This window comes from Dama dama, chromosome 1 (genome assembly GCF_033118175.1).
Source record: "Dama dama isolate Ldn47 chromosome 1, ASM3311817v1, whole genome shotgun sequence".
NCBI lineage: Eukaryota > Metazoa > Chordata > Mammalia > Artiodactyla > Cervidae > Dama > Dama dama.
Genome location: NC_083681.1, coordinates 73,063,921 through 73,085,633, shown reverse-complemented (window position 1 = coordinate 73,085,633; position 21,713 = coordinate 73,063,921). Strand labels below are relative to the sequence as shown.

At 51.2% G+C, this 21,713-nt stretch overlaps 1 protein-coding gene across 1 annotated transcript in view; it reads right to left on the bottom strand.

Moving 5' to 3' along the window:
• TSPAN18 (tetraspanin 18) overlaps nucleotides 1–21,713 on the bottom strand; it is a 200,409-nt gene that overhangs the window by 55,239 nt on the left and 123,457 nt on the right. Inside the window, exon 3 of the mRNA XM_061152269.1 lies at nucleotides 12,594–12,735. The gene's annotated coding sequence lies outside the window, so the exon portion shown is untranslated. The remainder of the gene's footprint in view (nucleotides 1–12,593; nucleotides 12,736–21,713) is intronic.

The window sequence follows — 21,713 nt, the reverse complement described above, 5'->3', positions numbered from 1 at the left end:
CGCTACCAAGTCCACACTCTACCTGAACCTGCCTCCAAGTTCAAGGGCAGGGGCTAGGCATCCCAGAAGCAGGTGGCCAGGTCCGAGCAGCATGGACAGTCTATATCAAGGAGCATGGGTGCAGGAACGGGGTACATTTTGGCCAAGACTCTCAGGCTGTTTCCAAGACCTGCTGCTATGCCCAGCGTCTGAAGGCCAGTGGTGGGGAGAGGGGCTGACCTCATCCTATGTGACTACAAGCTGGCTGTGGCTACAGGGAGTCATCTTCAGCCTGGCTTAGAGCCAGAGCAGTTCTACAATGGAAAAGGTTCCCAGGTCAGGGGGTACGCTCACTGTCCCTGAAGGTATTCAAGCACTGCTGTTGGACCTCTACTTACTGGTGATGTTTGGGGAAGAATGAACAGCAAGAAGATATTTTCATACAATATGAACAGCAAGAGCAGATATTTTCAATAGTTCTCTCCAGCCTCAAGCAGCTGTGAAATATTAGAAGGGAGAGCAGTTAGAAGAGTCCCTGGGAAAAAAACTTCCTGACCAGCTCTGTCTGTTAATTCCTGCTCATTTTCCAAGTCCCAACTCAGATATCACCTCCTCCAAGAAGTTTTCCTTAACTCTTTTTCCCTCCAACCTCCTCATGTCCAGGTTGGTGGCATGGGAGGGTCCTACTGGGGCGTTAGTGGTAAAGAACCTGCTTCCCAATGCAGGAGATGAAAGAGACTTGGTTTCGATCCCTGGGTCGAGGCAACTTCCTCGAGGAGGGTATGGCAACCCACTCCAGTATTCTTGCCTGAAGAATCTCATGGACAAAATAGCCTGGCAGGCTATAGTCCGTGGGGTTGCCAAGAATCAGACACAACTGAAGCGACTTAGCACGCCTGCACGCATGGGTCTAACTGGCAAAACTAGAAATGACATGTGACAGTCACAGGGAGACACAGTTCATCTGGATACAGTAATATGTATCTCCCATCTCTGTGAAGTCAGAGAGGCCTAGGGTTTAAATCCTGGTGTCCGCCACTTCCTGCTTTTGGGGGAGTGCCTCAATCCCTCTGAACTACAATTTTCTCCGCTGTAAAATGATTTCATCTCAGAGGATGAAACCAAAGATGAAAGATATCACTAATATCTGGCAATACAATATGGTGTATGGGCCAGTGGCACTTGGTGTGTGATCAGGACATGAAAATCTCCTTCAGTCTCTGGGAAGGCAGTAAGGTAGCGGAGGTAGTAAGCTGCGTGACACTGGGTGTATTCAAGCAGACGTCAGAGTCTGAGCGCAGGATCTGGGTCGGAGGATTTCTTGTTTGCACTGAAATAAAGATTGTACTTGGTGTCCTTATGAGTTCTTGCAACTCTCAAAAAGCACACTTACAACTTGGCCTTGGCCGGCTGTGGAAAGAGTGGACATGGTCCCCACCCACCTCCACCAGGCTATGAAAAACAGGAGTCCACACACAATGCATGATTCCCTTTATAAAAAATGTCCAGAAAAGGCAAAATTTATAGAGACAGAGGGTAGATTGGTTGTTGCCTGGGGCAGGGGGTGGGAACGGGGACTGACAGAAAATAGGAACCAGGTTTCTTTTGGAGGGTGATGGAAATAGTCTAAAATTAGATTGTAGTGATGGTTATACAACTTCATAAATTTACTACAAATCATTGAATCATACCCTTAAAGTGAGAGAATTTTATGGTGCATAAATTTTGCCTCTATAAAGCTGTTTAAAAACAGAACCAAAACAGTCACCAATAAAAAAGGATTCCAGAGGAACCAGTGGTGTGGTGGAGGGTGATGTCCACACCCCACAGGAAGCTTGGTGGTAGCAGGTTGAGGTCAGAGGTCAGGAGGCCTGAGGTCACCTCCCGTCTCCTCCACCTGTGGCTTCGCCTGGGTACTTCCTTGTTATCTTTTGTTGTGTAGGATGCGAGGAAATGGAACAGACCCACCGGCCAACCTCATTAAAAGCCTGCAGAGAACCGCAGGTGATGTGAGGAGGAGGGGTTCTGCAGAAGGGTGAGGAATCCAGAGTCCTGAAGGAGACTGGCCTCCAGGAAGACTTCAGAAACCAGCGCTGTGTGGCAGCTCAGAGCACTTTCTGGTTCTGGGTCTCCGAGTTAGGATAAAAGCCAAGGACTTGGCCTGGCCTTGTCTTAAGGCACTGCTGGGTCCACCTGAGGGAGGAGGAGACGCAACCCATTATCTGCTGGGCACCTACTATGTGCTGGGGAGGGTGGGCACTCACCCTGGTGATGTGACTGGCTGTGGGCCTGCAGACCCACAGCAAAGTCTTATCTGGGCACAGACCTATGCACTGCGGACAGATCTGACTTGCTCATGGTTGTAAAGCTGCCTAGTTTAAACATAAATGAGAAGTGAGTGTTTATCAAACCTTCGCTTCCTAGGTGGCTCCGTAGTAAAGAATCCACCTGTCAATGCAGGAGACCCAGGTTCGATCCCTGGGTTGGGAAGATTCCCTGGAGAAGGAAATGGCAACCCACTCCAGTATTCTTGCCTGGAGAATCCCAAGGACAGAGGAGCCTGGTGGGCTACAGTCCATGGGGATGCAAGAGTTGGACACAACTGAGCAACTACACAGCAACATTTATCAGACCCATTTAACATGAAAGAAAACCAGAGCTATGGAAGCTACGTCACTTGCCTGAGACTGCACAGGAAGTGGCAGAAGTAAGATTTGAACCCAGGGTCTATGTCAAGCAGGAGAATAACTTTCAGAGCAATCTGAATGAAAGTGGATTCTTGGTGAGTAGTGAGCTCCCCATCACTAGAGGTATGTAAGCAGAGGCTTAATAAATAACTCTCAAGAAGTCAAAACAGATGACATTGGAAGCCCTGCTAGTCCACTTAGTTTGTGAGTCCACAAATCCATGCTGGTCATTTTCCTTGAGAGTTAAATCTGGACTGAGAGGAAAGTAGAAAAGCTGGAGCCATTTCTGAGCCCCTGAGGGAGGGGATATAGAGGGCAGGGCCTGACTGGTATGTCCTCAGCTGGAATCACAGCTCCTCTGAGCTCCTGCAGCATACCACCGCTGATTGCTGTTTGGGGCTAACATGATACTCGAATACACAGGGGCTGGGCCAGGGTGAGCATCACCGGGCTCCAGGCAACTGCACTTCACCCTAAACTAGTCCTGGGAGTGAGGGCAGGAAGAGCAGGAGCTGCCACCCCAAAGCTGCTGCCCAGCCGGGCAAAAGGGCCCCGTCTGGCCCTCCAGCCCGAGGCCTGTTTCATACCTGCCCCTCCTCTGCCCCGCAGGGGCACTCAGATCTGGCCTCCCTGCGGACTCCGCATCCTCCCAGCTCTGGACTCACCACGGGATGAGCTCATCAGAGGCCCCTTACCAATCAAGAGCCCCAGGCCTGGGAGAGGCCCCGGCTCCCTTTCAAGTGCCGGCCTGGCCCTGGAAGACAGCGAGGGAGGCTGGGCCTCAGAGGAGGGGGCTGGGCTGGGGGCTTCCTCTGCCTTCTCCTCTTCAGGGGGCTCCCCAAGCCAGCACTGAGGTTGGGAAGGCCAGGGGCCCTTCTGACCCACACCGTCATCCGCGCCAGGGCCTTCCCACCTCCCCAGCCTCTACCCTGCTCCACCCTGCTCCACCCTCAGAGGGAATCTCCATTTGCTCTTCTCTCTCTTGCTGCCTCACTCTGGACCCAGATCCCAGACGTGCAGGAGGCACTTTAGTCTCTTCTGTGCAGTTGGTAAAGAATCCACCTGCAATGCAGGTTTGATTCCTAGGTTGGGAAGATCCCCTGGAGAAGGGATAGGCTACCCACTCCAGTATTCTTGGCTTTCCCTTGTGACTGAGCAGGTAAAGAATCTGCCTGCAATGAGGAAGACCTGGGTTTGATCCCTGGGCTGGGAAGATCCCCTGGAGGAGGGAAAGGCTACCCACTTCAATATTCTGGTCTGGAGAATTCCACGGAGTGTAGAGCCCATGAAGTCGCAAAGAGTCGGATGCAACTGAGTGACTTTCATTTTCACTTTCACCCCAGAAATAGTGAGTGGAGACTCTGGGGAGGGAAGGCATGAATGCACAGACTAATTGCAGTACAAGACAGCATCCTTTCAACGTCCTAAGTCAGAGAGGGACAAAGATGGTTACCTGGGCTCTTGTACTCTCCTGAGAGAATGTTTCAGTAATGGGGCCAGGCTCCTCCACGACTCAGGGCGGCCCAGCCCCACACTGGCTCCTTCTCTTCATCTGCTGCAGGCTCAGCCGTGCCCTCCAGAAGACAGCCTTCCCCCTGCTGTGATCCAGGAACCCCATGCAACCATCCATCTTCCCCATCATCCTTCCTCTGCATAAACCCTTCCATGGTTCCCCAGCACTCCTGGGGAAAAGCCCAAACTCAGAGCACAAGACGCCTATTGATTGTGCCCTCCCCTCCCCCACGCCCAGCAGCACCCCTTGGAGCTCCTTGAATTCTGGGGCTCTAGCACGCCCCAGGGACTTCGCATGGGCTGATCCTTTGGCCAGGAATCCACTCCCCTCCCCTAAGTCACACACAGATGTCTTTGTCCACCTTTAAGTCATTCACAATCCAAGCCTCCCCCAAGACCTCCCCCTTCCCCAGCGTGGGCTCCTTCACCCCTTCTCAGTGTGACTGCACCACAGTGTATCAGACCCTGGCTGCCTGCCTATTGTTCTCAAACTTGATCTTGCATCAGAATCCTCTGGAAGGCAGCAGAGAACAGGAAGAGCAGACTGTCAGAAGGTGGACAGGAAGGAGCAACTGTCTTGCTAGAAACATGGAAGCTTGGGCTGGACTGAGCCCTGGGGCACAGTGACAAAAGAGGGCCTGGCCACACGGCCAGATTTGTGTCTATAGGCCTCCCACTTCGAGCTTGGTAGGAGTGTGACCCCTCAGGCTACCACCCCAGGACTCCAGGACATAACACTGGAGACCCTCAAGGCTCAGAGCCAACTGGAGCCAAGGACACACAGGCTGCCCTGGCTCCAATAGGACCGCTGGTACTGACTGCAGCACTTTTGGCCCTAATGGCAGTTTGATGCAACGGCCAACTGTCCGCTGTCCCCTTTTGACTGTCTATCTGCCCTTAAGGCAGCAAAAAAGGAGAAAATTCCCAGACTTGGGAAGCTCCGCATTCAAAGAGAATATTGCTGGGGAAGGGGAGGGAAAGAGCTGGAAGGTGGCAGAGGGTGGGTGGGGGGTACTGGTTTTTATATTTAAATCCTTTCACTTGCATTTTTAAGGAGCATGTATTACTTCTGTAACAATAACCTTCAAAAATAATTTTTGTCTTAAAAATGCAAAGCAGTCTGCAAAAATTTGTTCAGAAGGGAGAAGTCTATGCCACAATAGCTTAAGGGGTCATTAAATACATCATCATCCTCTCTTGAGCATCTACCATGAGCTACCAAAGCGCTACTCCACGTTGTAACACCCATTATTTAATCTAATGCTCATCACAGCGCTACGAGTTGGAAGCTATTAGTATTATCATTTTCTAAATGAGAAAACAGAATTTGATCCAAACTAAATAACATGTCCAAGATTACCCACCCTTGGAGCGGGGGTCTGAACTCTCGTGTGTCTGACAGACAGATGTCAAGTCTGACAGATCTAAGGTTTCATCCTTAATCAGGGTACACACCACGCTACCTCCTGCACCTGAAGCTCAAACACTGACAGGCCCCCAAAGCCATTTGTTTTGTGTTTACTCCACTACTTGAAAACCACTGGTTTTGCACAGGAACCCAAATCAAATTGTCAAAGAAAAACAAACCCAGGACCTGGTATCACCAAATCACCTTGGAAATTTGGGCCAAGGCAAGGAAAGTGTGTGTGACAGTGACTCCACCGTGATCCACCCATCCGTCCAACCATCCCCAACCCCTGAAGCCTGGCATGCCTGGCTCTGCGCTAGACGCTGGGGATCAGAGAGTGTGAGATGCTCCGGCCACCAGGAGAGGATCAGGTGAGCACAAGGCAGATAGGACCCCTTAGCACCTTCCAATTTGCCAGCTTTGTGTCCTCCAGAAGGACCCAGAACCCTTTGCAATCCGGGACCCAAACAAGCATTACAGGCAGTAAGAGTAAAACACAGCCTGTAACCCATGCCCACTGTTGGGCTTCCTCTCCCAGAGGCCTTCATGTGCATAATGCCAAGCCTGGTCTTGGCAATCCAACCCATGCGTACACCAGACCAGCTAGACGCGGTGGATCCTGTGGCATTTCATCCATTAGCCCCAAGATGGAAAGGAAGGGGTTATGCAAAGCTCCAGGAACTGCAGGAGGCAGGATGGGATTTCTCCCCATGTTCCAACCTGCAGACTCGAGTGCATTTACGCTGCCATGAGCTCCTCTGGCCAGTGGTATCCACGGGGCCAGCTAGAGGGCAGAGACTACCCCAAGCACTGTCTGAGCTGCTGAGAGTAGGCAGCGTAGGTGCCCCATTCAACAAGATCCTACGTGCCTCTCAGAGACCCCGGAACACAGCATGTTTGATGGATGAATGAATGAATGTGATTTTGAGGAAGGCAGCTATGTCCCCATTTGGAGATAGGAGGGGTGTGACTCTCGACCACATCAACCAATTTTGGGGGACACGGACATAGGCTGCCTTTCAGGCACCTACACAAAGAGTTTGCTGAGGATTCCTCCCACAGAGTTATAAAACTGAAAATATAAATAATGTTAACACCAGTAGCATCAGTGCTACATCACAAAGTACCGAGCGCCGGCAGGTGTGCTATCAAGCACATTATCTCACTTAGTTATCTCATTGCATCTTCACATCAGTCCTGGGAGATACAGAGTATTATTAGCCCCAATTTGTAGATGAGAAAACTGAGGCTCAGAGGGCCAAGCCTGTACCAGTAGCAGAGCTGGGGTCTGCACACAGGTCTGACTCGGAATACAAGTTTAAAGCTGGAGGGGCCTCACCCCTCATGTTACAAAGCACAGACTACACACAGGGAAGCTGGGGGCCTCAGGAGCACAGCTGGGCCAAGAGCTCTAGAGTGCCCCTCCCTTCAGCGCTGGGTCTGCCCCTAGGTCTGCTGCTTGCGACACTGTCACTGATCATGGTTTCGAAGTTCTGCAAAGAAACTTGAGATGGGAAGATTCATTATTCTTGGTCGGTGTGCAGCACTGTCTCTTCTAAAGGGTCCCTCCAAAACTCCTTCTCCTGGGCATGGAAGGGAAAAGGAGGAAACAGAAGAGCCACTCGGCTCCAAGCCCAGTCTGTGGTTTAAGGCGGCCAAGCCTGGAGGACTGCACGGAAGAAGCTGACTGCCTTCATCTCACCTCCTGCTCGGTACAGTCTTCCAAGCTCCAGAGCTCCTGCCTCCAGGCTTCAGCTCTCACTGTTCTTTCTCCTGGAAAGCCCTCCCCCCAGCATCTTCGCCTGTCCCATGTCCTACCCAGTTTTCAAAGCCCATATCAAATACACTGCTTTCCCCTCATTTCCCACAACTATCACCACCCAGAAGAGTCCTCTTGAACTGGTCTTTGCACCTCCCAGCCTTCCTTCATATTTCTGCTCCAAACTCTCCCATTCTCCACCTCAAATGACGGGATTTACTTTCACGTCTATCCCTTATAACCAGGTGGCTCGGAGCAGGGCCCCCAGCACTGGCTGGGAGTGCAGAGGTTGGCCTACTCTTGACTCATACACACCCCTGACTGTGTTTGCATACAGATCTCTAATCTTCCCTCCTCTTCAGGGCCCATCGCCAGCTGCATCTTAAACTCTCAGTCCTAGAGGATGAGGACCAAATCACTCCAGTGTCTCTGCAGCATCAGTCATAAGTGGGGGCTTTAAAAAATAATGTGGAAAATAATTGTGACAAACATCTGCCAAGTCCAACTACAGTTTGGCATGGAATGAGACACTATATGAGGGGTTGGGGGGAAAAAAACCCAGAGGAAAGATCCTGCCCTCAGTGGATCTCACAGAGGAGATGGGAGGGATCCCTGAGGGCAGGGACCTTTCGACTTTGCCCACTTCTAATCCCCAGCAAATAAACAGTGTCTGGAACACAGTAGGAGCTCAAAAGACAACGGCTGTAGAAATGAATTAATACATATTGACCTCAGAGCAGTGAGCATCCCATATAAGGCAGGGTGGTGCTGGACGCTGAGTGGGTCTGTGTGGTGAGTCACGGCCTCAGAATTCACAGGGGAGAGAGATGGAGAGAGAGAGAGAGACACGGGTACGGGGCCAGGAGATTTGTGGTTGACCGAAATCAACAAAGGACAGATCTTAAAAAGCACTTGGCCACAGTTGCCTGGGAGGCAGCATCAAACACTATGGTTTTCCATCTTTTTTCTGCAAAGCAATCTTTTTTCAAATGAAATCATACACCGTACCGTAAATGCATAACAGAGCTTCCATGGTGCACGTCAGCTGGGACTACGAGGCTGGCCTGCAAACCCGGGGACTCCTGGGGCCCCTCCAGCTCCACCAGTGACCTCCTCCTCTCCTCTCCCATCCCTCCAAGAGGCCGCAGGAAGGAGGTGGCTGAGGGGAGGGCTGTGGGCCCTCTCTGGGCAGTCATAGGCCAGGTCTTCTGGGAGGCCATTTAGGGCAAATAAACGCTGAAGTAGGCTTCATGGTGGCTCAGCCATAAAGAATCTGCCTGCAATGCAGGAGACGCGGGTTCGATCCCTGGGTTGGGAAGATCCCCTGGAGGAGGGCACAGCAACCCAGTCCAATATTCTGGCTGGAGAATCCCATGGACACAGGAGCCTGGCAGGCTACAGTCCATGGGGTCACACAGAGTCAGACACGATGGAAGCGACTTAGCACGCACACACGCAAATGGTAAAGTGGCTCAAGAAACTTTCCCCAGAGATGAGCGAGTGGGGGCGGCGAAAAGAAAGCAAAAGGCCCTCCCAGCAAGGGAAGGGCAACCCAAAGCCTCCAGGTAAGCGGTAGCTGTTGTGACCCAGCTGGTCAAGAATTCACCTGCAATGCAGGAGTCCTGGGTTTGAACCCTGGGTTGGGAAGAAGCCCTGGAGAAAGGAAAGGCTACCCACTCCAGTATTCTGGCCTGGAGAATTCTATGGACTGTATATAGTTCATGGGGTCGCAAAGAGTCGGACACAACTGAGCGACTTTCACTTTCAAGTGGTAGCTGAAATAGGGAACACAAGGACTCAATTTAGGAAGCCCTTGCTTTCTGGACAATACTTTCAGAAAGTGAAGCGACACCTGCAGAGTGTGTGTGTGTGAGGCTTTCAGATACCAGATCCACTGAAACGGAACGCATCTGTCAGAAAGAGGCTACCCGGGTGCTGCAAGCCACAGGAAGGGCCCGTTTAGGACAAAGCAGCCCCCACCCCCTGCCACGGCACCAGTAGGGAGTACCTGTTGTGTCTGCCCAGCATCCCTTCCTCCTTCTTCTGAAAATAGCACCCGGGTTTCCCCTTTGGGGTACCAGCCCTCTCACTTTCAGGCTGAATCCTCCCACCCACAGCACGCGCACACACACAGCCCCCTCCAAACACAGACCATGCAACACTGGCCTAGTCTGGTCAATGAGCACATCCTCTCCTTCAGTGATTGGTCAGAGGTGGTCATGTGACCCAAGACTAGCCAATAAGCTTCGACTCTGGGACTTTCGGTGTTCCCTGCAGCCAACCTTCACTTCTGGCCCGTCACTGGTTCTTCTGACCTGGGCAGCAGCTCTAGCCTTCCCCTCAGACCCAAGGACTGGGCACAAGCCAGCAGCCTCTGGGGCTCACCCGTACCCCAGGCTTCGCAGTTGTCTGGCCCCACCTAGGGTTGTGTTTTGGCTGATCTACTGAGATCCCTCCAACCTGGGCTCTAATTACTCCTGGGAAATACAAGCTCTCCTTTCATTGGGTTTGCAGTGAACAGGATGTCAGCCTGGAGCTGCTGGCCGCTGCCCTACTGCCACGTGGGGAGTGCTTACTAGGGACTGAATCCCACAAGGAAGGAAGCAGAAGGCACAGACCTGGGCATCTCTTGAACCTTGGACACCAATAAACAGGTCCCAGATTGCCATGATATTGGAAAACAGAACAAACAAACAAAATTAATATGTTGCATATCTTCTTGCTTTATCAGGTTTGAAATGAGTGTTGGCTCCCAAATGATGCAGCATCTGAGCTCAGTTCAGGCTTTGCCTGGCTTCCCTGGTGGTTCAGACGGTAAAGAACCTGTCTAGTAACGCAGCACACCTGGGTTCAATCTCTTGGTCGGGAAGGTCCCCTGGAGAAGGAAATGGCAACCCACTCCAGTATTCTTGTCTGGAGAGTTCCATGGACAGAGGCGCCTGTGCGGGCTCTAGACCATGGAGTTGCAGGGAGTCGGAAATGACTGAGAAGCTAATACTTCACTCATCGCCCCACCCCACCCCACCACCCTGTGTCCCCTGCCCCACCTAGGGGTCTCATTGGGCTAATCTAATGAGACCCCTCCAACCTGGACTCAAATCCATTCACTCTGCCGCCATCCCTCGTTGTTCTGTTCACTGAACTTCAGTTTTGCCTCGAGAAACAAGACACCACACAGTGAATGAGGGCCCTCCTGAGCTTGGGGTGGGAAGAGTCACCCCATGGCTTTGGCCTATGCCTCAAAGAGACCTGCGGAGGGTAGAGGCAGTGGGGTATGACTGGGCTCAGTTGTCAAGCAGGTAGGGAAAGTTCCTCGATCTTTTACCCGCTGTGTCATCTTGGGCAAGCTGCTCTCTCTGTTGCAGGATCCTCAACTTTAAGTGGGGATCATAGCACCAAATACCTGACAGAAGGACAAAAACCTACAAAACTGGCAGCACCAGTTGGTGGTGATGAGACGGCGCAAAAGGAACTCTCGCTTGTTGCTGGTGGGGATGCGAAGTGAAACAGCCACTTTGGAAGACAGCTTGGCATTTCCTTAAACAGCGAGATGTACTCTAACCGTACAGTTCAGCAGTCATGCTCCTACATAGTTACCCAGCTGACTGAGAACTTATGTCCACACAAAAACCTGCACATGAATGTTTATACTAGTTTTATTCATAATCACCCCAAACTGGAAATAACCAAAATTTCTTTCAACAGATGAATGGATAAACGAACTGTGGTACCTTCTGTGGAATATTATTCAGTGGTGAAAATGAATGAGCCATCAAGTCATGAAAAGACATGGAGGAATGCATATTATGAAGTGAAAGGATCCAGTCTGATAACAATACCTACTATATGATTCCATTATATGATATTCTGGAAACAGCACAAAGAAAAGAAGGCAGTAAAAGGATCACTGGTTTCTGAGGGTGAGGAAGAAGGCATGGAGGATGAAAAAAAGGGGGGATCATATCAATGGCAAGGCAGAGGGTCCCTTAGTATCCATTGCCCCTCCTTTCTTTTTAATAGAATTATAATTGGGCAGATAATCCCCCAGAATAAAGACTCTAACTCCCAGCCTCCCTTGCAGCTAATTGTGCCGCAGGACTCTACTCTGGCCAATGGGAGCGGAGAGGAAGTGACGTGTGCACCTCTTAAAGGAAGGGGCACCCTCTCCTTTTCTGATTTCTTCCTTCTTGCCAACCCGAATGGAGAGACGGTCACGGGCCGTCGTGGGTCATGTAGACAAGCGATGGGTACAACCACAGCACAAAAGGAACTTGGGTCCCTAACGTTTTTGTGTCAAAGGATCCCTTTAGCTTAGAAATTTCCTGAGAGAAAAATCAACCTGTCTCTTGCTTAAGGAAATTTAGTTTGCATTTTTATCACATACAACCAAGTGATTATCCTTATAAGTGCAAGGACCCTCAAGAATTGTCCTGAGGATTCTGCATAATATAGGTAAAACAGCTTCATTCACTCATTCATTCATTCAGCAAATAACAGCCAGTTTATTCTGCTGGCTTCCCTGATGGCTCAGGCTGTAAAGCGTCTGCCCGCAGGGCAGGAGACCTGGGTTCAATCCCTGGGTTGAGAAGATCCCCTGGAGAAGGAAATGGCAACCCACTCCAGTACTCTTGCCTGGGAAATGCCATGGATGGAGGAGCCTGGTAGGCTACAGTCCATGGCGTCGCAGAGAGTCGGACATGACTGAGCGACTTCACTTTCACTTTCTTACTCTGCTGGGATCTGGGGGTTCAACTAAGAATGAGACAGACAAAACCCTGTCCCTCTGGAGTCCATATTCTATTGCAGGAGACAGACAAGGACTCAACATGAGGATGAGTTAATTACAGATTGTCACAAGTACAGTGGTGCTATTAGTAACAGCTAACGCTTACTGCGTTCTAAGCTTAGTACATGTCCTGTTCTAAGGGCTTTTCATATATTATTTCATTTTATCTTCACCACAAACCCAAGAGAGGGGTGCTGTTGCTTCCTCATTTGACTGAGGAGGAAGCAGAGTCACAGAAAGATTGAGAAACCTGCCCAAGGTCACACAGCTAGTAACTGGTGATTCAGGATTGGAACCCAACTCTGTTCGACTTTAAAGCCTTAGCCACTGGGCTCTCCTGCTAATGAAGGGAATACAACAACACATGGTGATAAAGAATGATTAGGGTGTCCTCTGACGGCTGCTGTTAGCAGCAGCAAAAGCTGCATAAAACCCCGTGCTGAACACCCCGAGCTCCCTTACCTGGGTAGCCGGTGTTGAGAAGTCTGGAAAAAGATTGTGCCCAACGTTTTTAGGAGTTCAGATGCAAAGGGTTCACGTTGCTTTGATGACAGTTTCGGAAGGTCTGGTCTCTGCAAGCCCCGGCTGTCACGGAGATGCCCACCTGTGAGACACAAGCAGAACCGGTCACGACTGCTAGTGGGGGACCCCATCAGCTCACACTGCCCAAGGTCTGTTTGTTTAAAATGCACTCTGGGCCCGGAGGAGAGAGTGCAAAGGGCAGCTGGCGGGCGGGAGCCTGGGCCTGGGTCTCAGGATTGTGGGGGGAGCCACCCTCTAGGTCCTGGCTGAACTTGCCTGCAAACAAGTCCAAGACACAAAGATATGCATACGCCTGTGTGTGTCCGTCCTGGATATAAATACGCAAGCATCACACCCACTGTGTCTAGCACAGCACCCTTGGCAGAACGGGAGGCTTGATGAATGTCTCCCGATTTGCTTTGATGTGAAACATCATTTTATATGTCTGAGTGAGTGGGAGGAAACTGCGAGTTCACGCGCATTGGCGGAGAGAGTTTTTTCACTCGTGTGAAAATACACTCCTGGGATGCTCCATCCAGCCAGACTAATGGCCTCGTTTTAGCAATGAAGAGACCACCCCCACCCAGAGAGGGGCAACGACTTGCCCAAAGTCACAGAGCAAGTTGGTGGCAGAGTGAAGTCGAAACCGCAGTTTCGCCTAACCCGTGGCTGGGTGCTCTCTCCCGGGCCACGCCCTCCCTTGTGGTCATCAGACGGGCACCCCTGGAGCAGCCTGGGCACAGGCTCTGCTCCTGGTCTGACAGATGAATGCTGCTCACAGGCCTGAATGGAGAGTGGTTCTCTGGCTGCGTCCAAGCCTAGACAAGCTATAGGAGGTAGTGCCCATGGTGGCTGGGAGCATGGGCTTGCAGGCAAATGGACTTCCATCACATGTCAGGGCAACCTCTTTCCAGGAGTGAGAGACCCTGGGGGAAGCAGGCATCCTTTCAGAGCATCAGTCTCCTGGTCTGCAGAACAAGAAAACAAGTAGCATCTCTCTTGAAGGATTGCAGAGAGTGAAAACGACTCTCCCAAGTCTGTGGGGCCACGGCAGAGCATTTGGCTCATAGCCATCACTCCAAAAAGCTAGGGAGGCGACCCAGAGCAGGGTCTGTGAGAGTCAGAGCGTTGGACTTGGGAGGTGCCTTGCGCCCTTGGCAAGTCTTTAGACAAAAAAACTCTTGATGTTACCCCTGATTCATGTTCTCAGCTCCCACTGTCCATCCCCATCTCTCCCTTCACAGCCCAGCGTACCTGCCTCTCCCTGCTGGCTGCAACTCCCCACCTACCCACGGGCTCCCCACACCCCAGCCCACATTTCACCAGCCAGCAAAATGCAAATGTCATTAGCACTCTGCAAGCTGGTGAGCTAATGTCACCAGACGGCACATGAGAACTGGGGAGGGGCGGAGGGTGGGGGGCGAATTCCCCAGGAGGGGTGGCGTTCTCAGCTTTTTCCAATAAGGGTATGATGAAGAACTAAATGAATGGCTTCAGGAAAGAGGTGACAGTGGAGACTGTTCTGGCTGCCTCTCTGCAGCTGTGACTTTTTCCAGCTTCACCACGGCCGCCTGTGGTCCCTGCTTCAACCCCCATCCAGATGATGGATGTGTCTTGGCCTCTCTGGGCCTCCACCCCCTCCCCCAGCTGATGAAGCAGCTCAAAGGCGGGACACTCAACCTCCACCCTCTCGTTTCCATCCCAGCCCAGCTCCCTCAAATCTGCTGAGAGAAGTAGACCACCCCCTCAATTAACATGGCAGTGGTGGGGGGGCGTCCTCTCTCCCAGGAGGAGGTGGCAGCATTGGACCCTTTGGATCCACAGGCAGGCGTTCTGGGTTCCAGCCCCAACATGGAACTAACTTGCCCTGAGCACTCAGGCACATCCTCCCCTACATGGGGGTCTTAGCTTCTCTAGTTGTGAAAGGGGGTGTCAGACTTACCACCAGTCCCGACAATCTCTCCAAGTCAGCTCTAACCACCACCACCCCCACCTCAACCAACTCACAGGCAGAGATGCCAACGTACGTTTCCTTCTCTCTTTTTTTGTCTGTGCTGCATGCTTGCGGAATCTTAATTCCTTGACCAGGGATCAAACCCGTGTCCCCTGCAGTGGAAGCTCAGAGTCTCAAACCCTGGACCACCGTGGAAGCCCGAGGCTCCTCCTCTTCTAATGCCCTTATGATGCTGGCAGTGATGACACCAGCAGGCACATTAAGGCTTCCTGAAGGAGGGGGCAGATGTGTGTGTGTGTGGAGATGAAAGCAGGGAGCTGTGGGCAGGGTGCTGGGTGAGCAAAGGCATGGGGAGACACAGCAGAGGGAGAAGGACTTGGAGTGAAGGCTGGCCATGAGGAGGTTGGAAAATGAGATGGAAGAGTCCTGTGGTCAGTGCTTTCCACACAAGTTCCCCTTTAATTCTAACAGTGCTAGCTTTCCCAATTTATTGAGGAGAAACTGAGGCTCAGAGAGGTTAAATAATGAGCAGAGACACAGGGTTGTTAAAACATCACCAATTGCATTTGAACTCCAGAGTTGATTTAAGGGCAGAAGCTCTTGACTGCTGTGGGATGCTGCTGTCTAGACTGTTTAAAATAGAAGGAGCACTAGAGAAATTCAGGAGTCTTTGTGTCTTATAACACATGCAAGGAGTAGGGGGAGTTGCGTGTGTGAACGTGTAGACATTGTAAATGAGGGTTGGTCACTGCTGAATGAAGTTGCTGCCTGAAGCCGGGGCCCAGAAATCCTGGATGACCACTGGGGCTGGGGAGTGGGCAGGCAGAGGGCCCGGGCCATCCCATGGTGGCCCCCGAAGCCCTGCTCTGCTGGCTACGAGTTGGGCCTGTGCTCACGCATCCTGCCATGCGGCCTGGCCCGCATCACTTATCCCCGGATCCCATGCTCCTCTGACTGCTGCCCAGGAGGCTGGCATGTCCTGCCCTTGGCCTCTTTCTTGACTCAGTCTCCTCCATGGCCCCTGGGGTTGCCTGCCCCAGCCAGGGACAGATCCAGCAGACAGAGCCTGGTAGACATCTGGGGCTGCTGCCAGGGAGCGGGGAAGCCAGCAGGTGAGTGGCACCTTGCACCCACTGGGGACCAGCCAGACCTGGACTCCAGCCACTAGCCACTGGCTATGTGATCACAGCTGCAACCTGCCTCTCTGAGCCTCAGGGACCCCCTCACTGAGCTGCTAAGATGACCGCCTAAGGGAAAAGGCTTGCAAACCATGAAGTTCCGTGCCCACAGAGAGGGCTGTGGTTCGAAATCTAGTGGCTGAGGCAACCCAGGAAGTAGCAGAGAGTTCCCGAGGGAGCAACGACTGGGAATCCAGCCAAGTCCTTTATGTTAAGTCCCTCTGTTCCTCCCCTGGGCCTCAGTCTCCCCACCCATAAAGCAGAGGGTCTTCAGGCTTGGATACGGAGCAGGGCTCGGCCCCTCCGTGTCTACTGTTCTTCGCCATGGTTCACTGTTAAGGTCATGGCTGGATTTCACTTGTCAGAAACCAGAGGGCTATTCTTGCAGCAGTAAGCTGAGCAACTGGGGCCCAAGATGGGGAAGTTTCGACAGGTGGAGAGAGGTTTCATGGTTGCATGTTCAAGTCACTGACCAAGAAGGAATGCCTCTGAACAGACAGAAGGAAGCACGCAGAAACAGAGGGAAGCAGAGCTGCTGGAAGCTGATAGAACTTGGACAAACTCTCTAGCCAAATTTGCACTGGGCTGGCCCTGAGTGAGAGGACACAAGGCTTTCTATTTCCTGGAGACCTCAAGGGACAGGAGCATTAATGGTGAGCATTAATGGAGCACCTACTATGTACTGGGACTCTGGGGGTGCCAGGTGAGGTACCAACTCTGCCTTTCAAAAGAGCTCCTGTTACAGGGAAGAGTGACCACGCCCAGGTCTCCATAGTTCAAGGTGGCTTCGGGGGGCTCATCACTTTGCTTTCAGTTCAGAGGAAGGAGGGGCCCCTTCCTGCTTGGACCCCAGGGAAGGCTTCCTGGAGGAGCAGGCAGATTTGAATGCATGGAGATGAGGGCACTGTGGCAAAATGGCCAGAGTGAGCAAAGGCAGGGTGGTGCTCAAGTGGGCAGTGGGTACTCAGGACCAGAGGCAAGGCTGCCCACAGGGGTAGAATGAGAAATGAGATAGGAAGGGGCTGGATGATGAAGGTCCTTGAGTGCAGGACCAAGGACGATGAACTCTATTCAAAGGCAAAGGGGAGCCACTGAAGGTCATAGAGCAGAAACGTGCCTTAGGAGGTTGACAATGGCTAGGAGACCAGGCAAGGGGAAACAGTCAAGGAGAGGATGGAGGGAGGATGGGCAGGGCTGATGGTGGGGCTGGAGGTGGATGAAGGGGTTGCTGGAGGGATGGGGAAAGTGGGGGGGATGTTGAAACTGGCAGGTTGTGGGGAGGTGACAAAGGAGTGTGTGGGGGAGATGATGATTGGATTAGGACATGTTGGGTTTGGTCCCAGCTCTGTCACTGTCCTCATGCATTCTCTCAGGCACGTCAGTTTACCTCGCTGGACCTCAGTTGCCTCCCCTCTAAACTGAAAAAAATAAAGAGATGGGGAATTCAACCAGATAATCTGTAAGAGGTATTCTGAACAAACTAAGTGATTGTTGTATGCTTGCTTTATAAAAGGTAAGCATTTATTGCTTTTTTAAATTAGTGGTGACCTTCCCCTATTACAAATGAAGACACTGAAGTTCAAGGTCAAAGGAGTGGCTGGAATTGGCAGTGTTGGGCCTCAAATCACAGGAGAAGCAAATTATGAGCAAATAAATGTGGGATGACTCAGAGAAGAGTCCTGATTTTAAAATATTGCTAAAGAAAAGGGCTGTTTTATGGCTTTTGTGCCATGTGCTTATTAAACCCAAGCTATAAATGTGAACTAATAAGTAAAATGAGTTAAGTTAATGAAAAAAATCAACCTTCAGGACGGATCCATATTACCTAATGGCAGTCCATAAACATAAACATAAAATTTTAAAATACAAGAATGAATTGTAATGCCCAGCAGCTCAAGGAATCTGCAATTTCTCTGCCTTAAACATAAAAGCTATTGATTTTAGCTTGGGTTCTCATTGCTCATGAGTGAGCCTTTGAGAAGTCATAAAGGAAAGAGTTATTTCCAATTGTTTACCCACTAAGGATCATATGTATTGAATTTAAATTGTCTCTGATTCCTAATTAGTACAAACCAAATTAGAATCCAAGTAGAGCAGATCTGGAAAGGCCCCTGGAGACATGTAAGCTCAGTGTCCTTTGTCTTACAGACCTGGAACCGGAGGGACGGAGGAGAACCAGTTGCCCAAGATCGCACAGCAGCTGGTGGTAGGAGGATCCAGCCTAGAACCCCAGGCTCCAGGCACCCGGATCAGCGTCCCGCCCTGGTCCCTGCGTCGTCTGGGACGATCAGATCAGATGGGTGTGCAGGGCTGTTACCTGGGCCTTAGTCCTGGTGGATCCTGTAATAAGAACTTTCTCCTCGCTCTGGAGAAAAGTAATCTGCCCAAGAAAGGACCCTCAAAAGCCCAACTCATCCAATACTGATAGCAAAGGGTGTCCTAAGACCCTCTAGCACCTTGCTGTGTGTGGAACCCTGAGTCCCTGTGCCCATCCTGCCAGCCAGGCCGCTCAGCCAGGAGGGGCACACGGGGGCCTGGGGTTCTGTTCTGAGAGTGGCTGCAGGTTGGCATGGCCCAGGCCCAGGTTGGTTCCTCCCCGTGTTCCAGTGAGCAGGGGGCACAAAGGCCTATTGTATGGTGGGGAGGGGAGGGGTTGCTTAACTCAGCCAGGCTCTCTCTCTTTCTCTCTCTCTCACACACACACACCCACAGGGACGAAGGAGCTCTGCCTGTGGCCCAGGCACGCATGCGTGCACGCATGTATGTTAAGCTTCAGCCCACACTTGATTATGAAGCAGATGTTTAATTACTACCTGAGTGTTATTAATCAACACGATTAATACACAACCCATACCACATAATTACTTTGCAATTACACCAAAATGAAATATTTTATTGCCGAGGGTTTGATAATTAGCCGGCCTCGCCAAAGGACAGGTATGATGGGCAGCGATTTTTCTTCTCTCCTTCCTTTTCCTTCCTACCCTGCCCTCTCATTAATATTCTGGGCTGATGTCCCCACCAGGCAGAGCAAAGAGCCCAGGCAGGCTGCCGGCCTCCTCCCTGCTGTGCTGCTTCTGCACGGACACTGGGTTTAATGTGATCCTCATTCGTCCTGTGGAGAAGGAAATGACAACCCAGTACTCTTGCCTAGAGAATCCTGTGGGCAGAGGAGCCTGGTGGACTGCTGTCCATGAGGTCGCACAGAGTCGGACATGAGTGAAGCGACTTAGCATGCATGCATGCATTGGAGAAGGAAATGGCAACCTTCTCCAGTGTTCTTGCCTGGAGAATCCCAGGGACAGAGGAGCCTGGTGGGCTGCCGTCTATGGGGTCGCAGAGTCGGACACGACTGAAGCGACTTAGCAGCAGCAGCAGCACTCGTCCTGGTCCTCTCTGCTCAGCTCTCAAGCTTGGAAATCCATGTCCTTTGCTGAAACGAAGCCGGCCTCCCACTGGCCTGTGGATGGAGAGGCAGTGGCCGGCAGGGGTTACCTGGGGGCGCTCTGCAGGCAGCTGCCTAGAGCCGAATCTCAGCTCTATCAGTTCCTCACTGTGTCACCTCTGTTGAGTTAACCATGCCTCAGTTCCCCCATGTGCAAGATGGAAACAGAACAGTTGTTACTTCAGAGGGGTCTTGTATTGCATATGATAGAAAACATAAAGTACAGAGTCTGGCACAGAGTCAGGCTCCAGTAATATCTATTATAACTATACTGTTATTATTTGGGCTTCCCTGGTGGCTCAGATGGTAAACAATCCACCTGCAATGCAGGAGACAAGGGTTCAAGCCCTGAGTTGGGAATATCCCCTGGAGAAGGGACCGGCCAACCACTCCAGTATTCTTGCCTGGAGAATTCCATGGACAGAGGAACCGGGCGGCCTATAATCCATGGGGTCACAAAGAGTCAGACACGACTGAACTACTAACACATCACTATTATTTACCCAGAAATGGCTTCTCCAGGAATCCTCCCAATCAGACAGTCTCTCAAACATTCAGGCTTTAGGATTCCACTCTCTATGCCTCACTTAGAGCTTGGTCCCGCCTACCAGGAAACTTCCTACCTTGCCCTCTCCCCTCTGCCGGCCACCTCCATGGGCCCCACTTCCCGAATCCAAGCCTTCATCCTTTCTCTGCTGGTCCACGGCCATCAGCCTCCACACCATCTCCCTGCTGCCCTCCGCCTATTCCATCCTCCAGTGGGCAGGGAGACGGGTCCTCAGGGAGCAGAGCTTGGACCATGCCACTCTCCTGCTCAACAACCGTCTGTAACTCACTATTGCCTATGCCACCTGCCCTCGCTGGATGATCACCAATGCTCCAAACTCCATCATTGCTTGGCTGCATGAGCACCTAAGCTTTTGAGGATGAATGAAGGAATGAATGTCTTGCAAGATTTGACAGGCATTCACACCCATCAAGCTGGGAAGCCCCAGAGCATTTTATGAGCCTGCATATCTCCATGGACTTAGGTTTATCTTGGAATTTGGGTTTATTCCTCACTGGTTATTTCCCCTACCCTGTCCCCACCCCCCATAAAAATCTTCAAACCAGCTGCATTTAAGAAGGATTCAGGACTTCTCTGGAGACCCAAAGGTTAAGACTCTGCGCTTCCACCACAGGGGGCACGGGTTCAATCCCTGGTTGGGAAACTAAGATGCTGCTTGCCACGCAGCATGGCCGAAAAGTAAAAACAAGCAAACAAAAACCCCGAAGCAAATAAAACCAACCACATCCATAAATAAAAAAATAAAAATAGAAATCCATATTTTCAGGCACAGTAACCACAAGTCCAGCTGAGCAAAGAGACTATATCAGGAACCTCGGATGCAGGGGCCACTGTGTGGTCTGCTCGAGAGGGGAGTGTAAGGGACACAGTGACAAATCCAGAGCAGATGGAACACCCTGGAGAGAGCCAAGGGGTGGTGGTGGTGTGCCTGTGTGTGCATCACACACACCTTTCTTTGCACAGACAGGGCCAACGGAGCTACTTCTCATGTGACTCAACTTCTTCAGTTACAAAAACATCAGGAATGGTGAGTCATTCACTTACTTGATAAACGTAAAACACTGGGCTCTGGAGTCAGACCATTTGTAGAGTCCTGTCTCTACCTCTGACTAGCTATGTGACTTTGGGAAAGTCCCTGAACTTCTCTTAGCTATTAACCTCAGTTGTTGCTCAGTTGCTAAGTCGTGTCCAACTCTTTGCAACTCCATGGACTGCAGCACGCCAGGCCTCCCTGTCCTTCACCATCTCCCAGAGTTTGCTCAAACTTGTGTCCATTGAGTCAGTGATGCCATCCAACGAACTCATCCTCTGCTGTTCCCTTCTCTTCCTGCCCTCAATCTTTCCCAGTATCAGGGTCTTTTCCAAAGAGTCGGCTCATCACATTAGGTGGTCAAATTATTGGAGCTTCAGCATCAGGCCTTCTGATGACTATTCAGAATTGATTTCCTTTAGGATTGACTGGTTTGATCTCCTTGCTGTCCAAGGGTTAGCCTCAGTTATTAGCTGTAAAGTGAGGCTAATAATAGCTCCCACCAACAGCATTCTTGTGAGAAGGTCATGCTCACTCTGATCACACTGTTTGGCACAGGGGACGAGCCAGACAGTGTTAGTTATTTTGTTATTATTAGTAAGAATAATGGGGTTTCCCTGGTAGCTCAGATGGTAAAGGATCTGCCTGCAATGCAGAAAACCCAAGTTCAATCCCTGGGTCAGGAAGATCCCCTGGAGAAGGAAATGGCAATCCACTCCGGTATGCCTGACTGGAAAATTCCATGGACAGAGGAGCCTGGTGGGCTGCAGTAGTCCATGGGGGTCACAAGAATCAGACACGACTTAGCGATTAAACCACAGTAAGAATAGTATACCCTGGGAACATATAGAAACTCAGTGTCTAAAGCAGAACTTGGCATGTAGT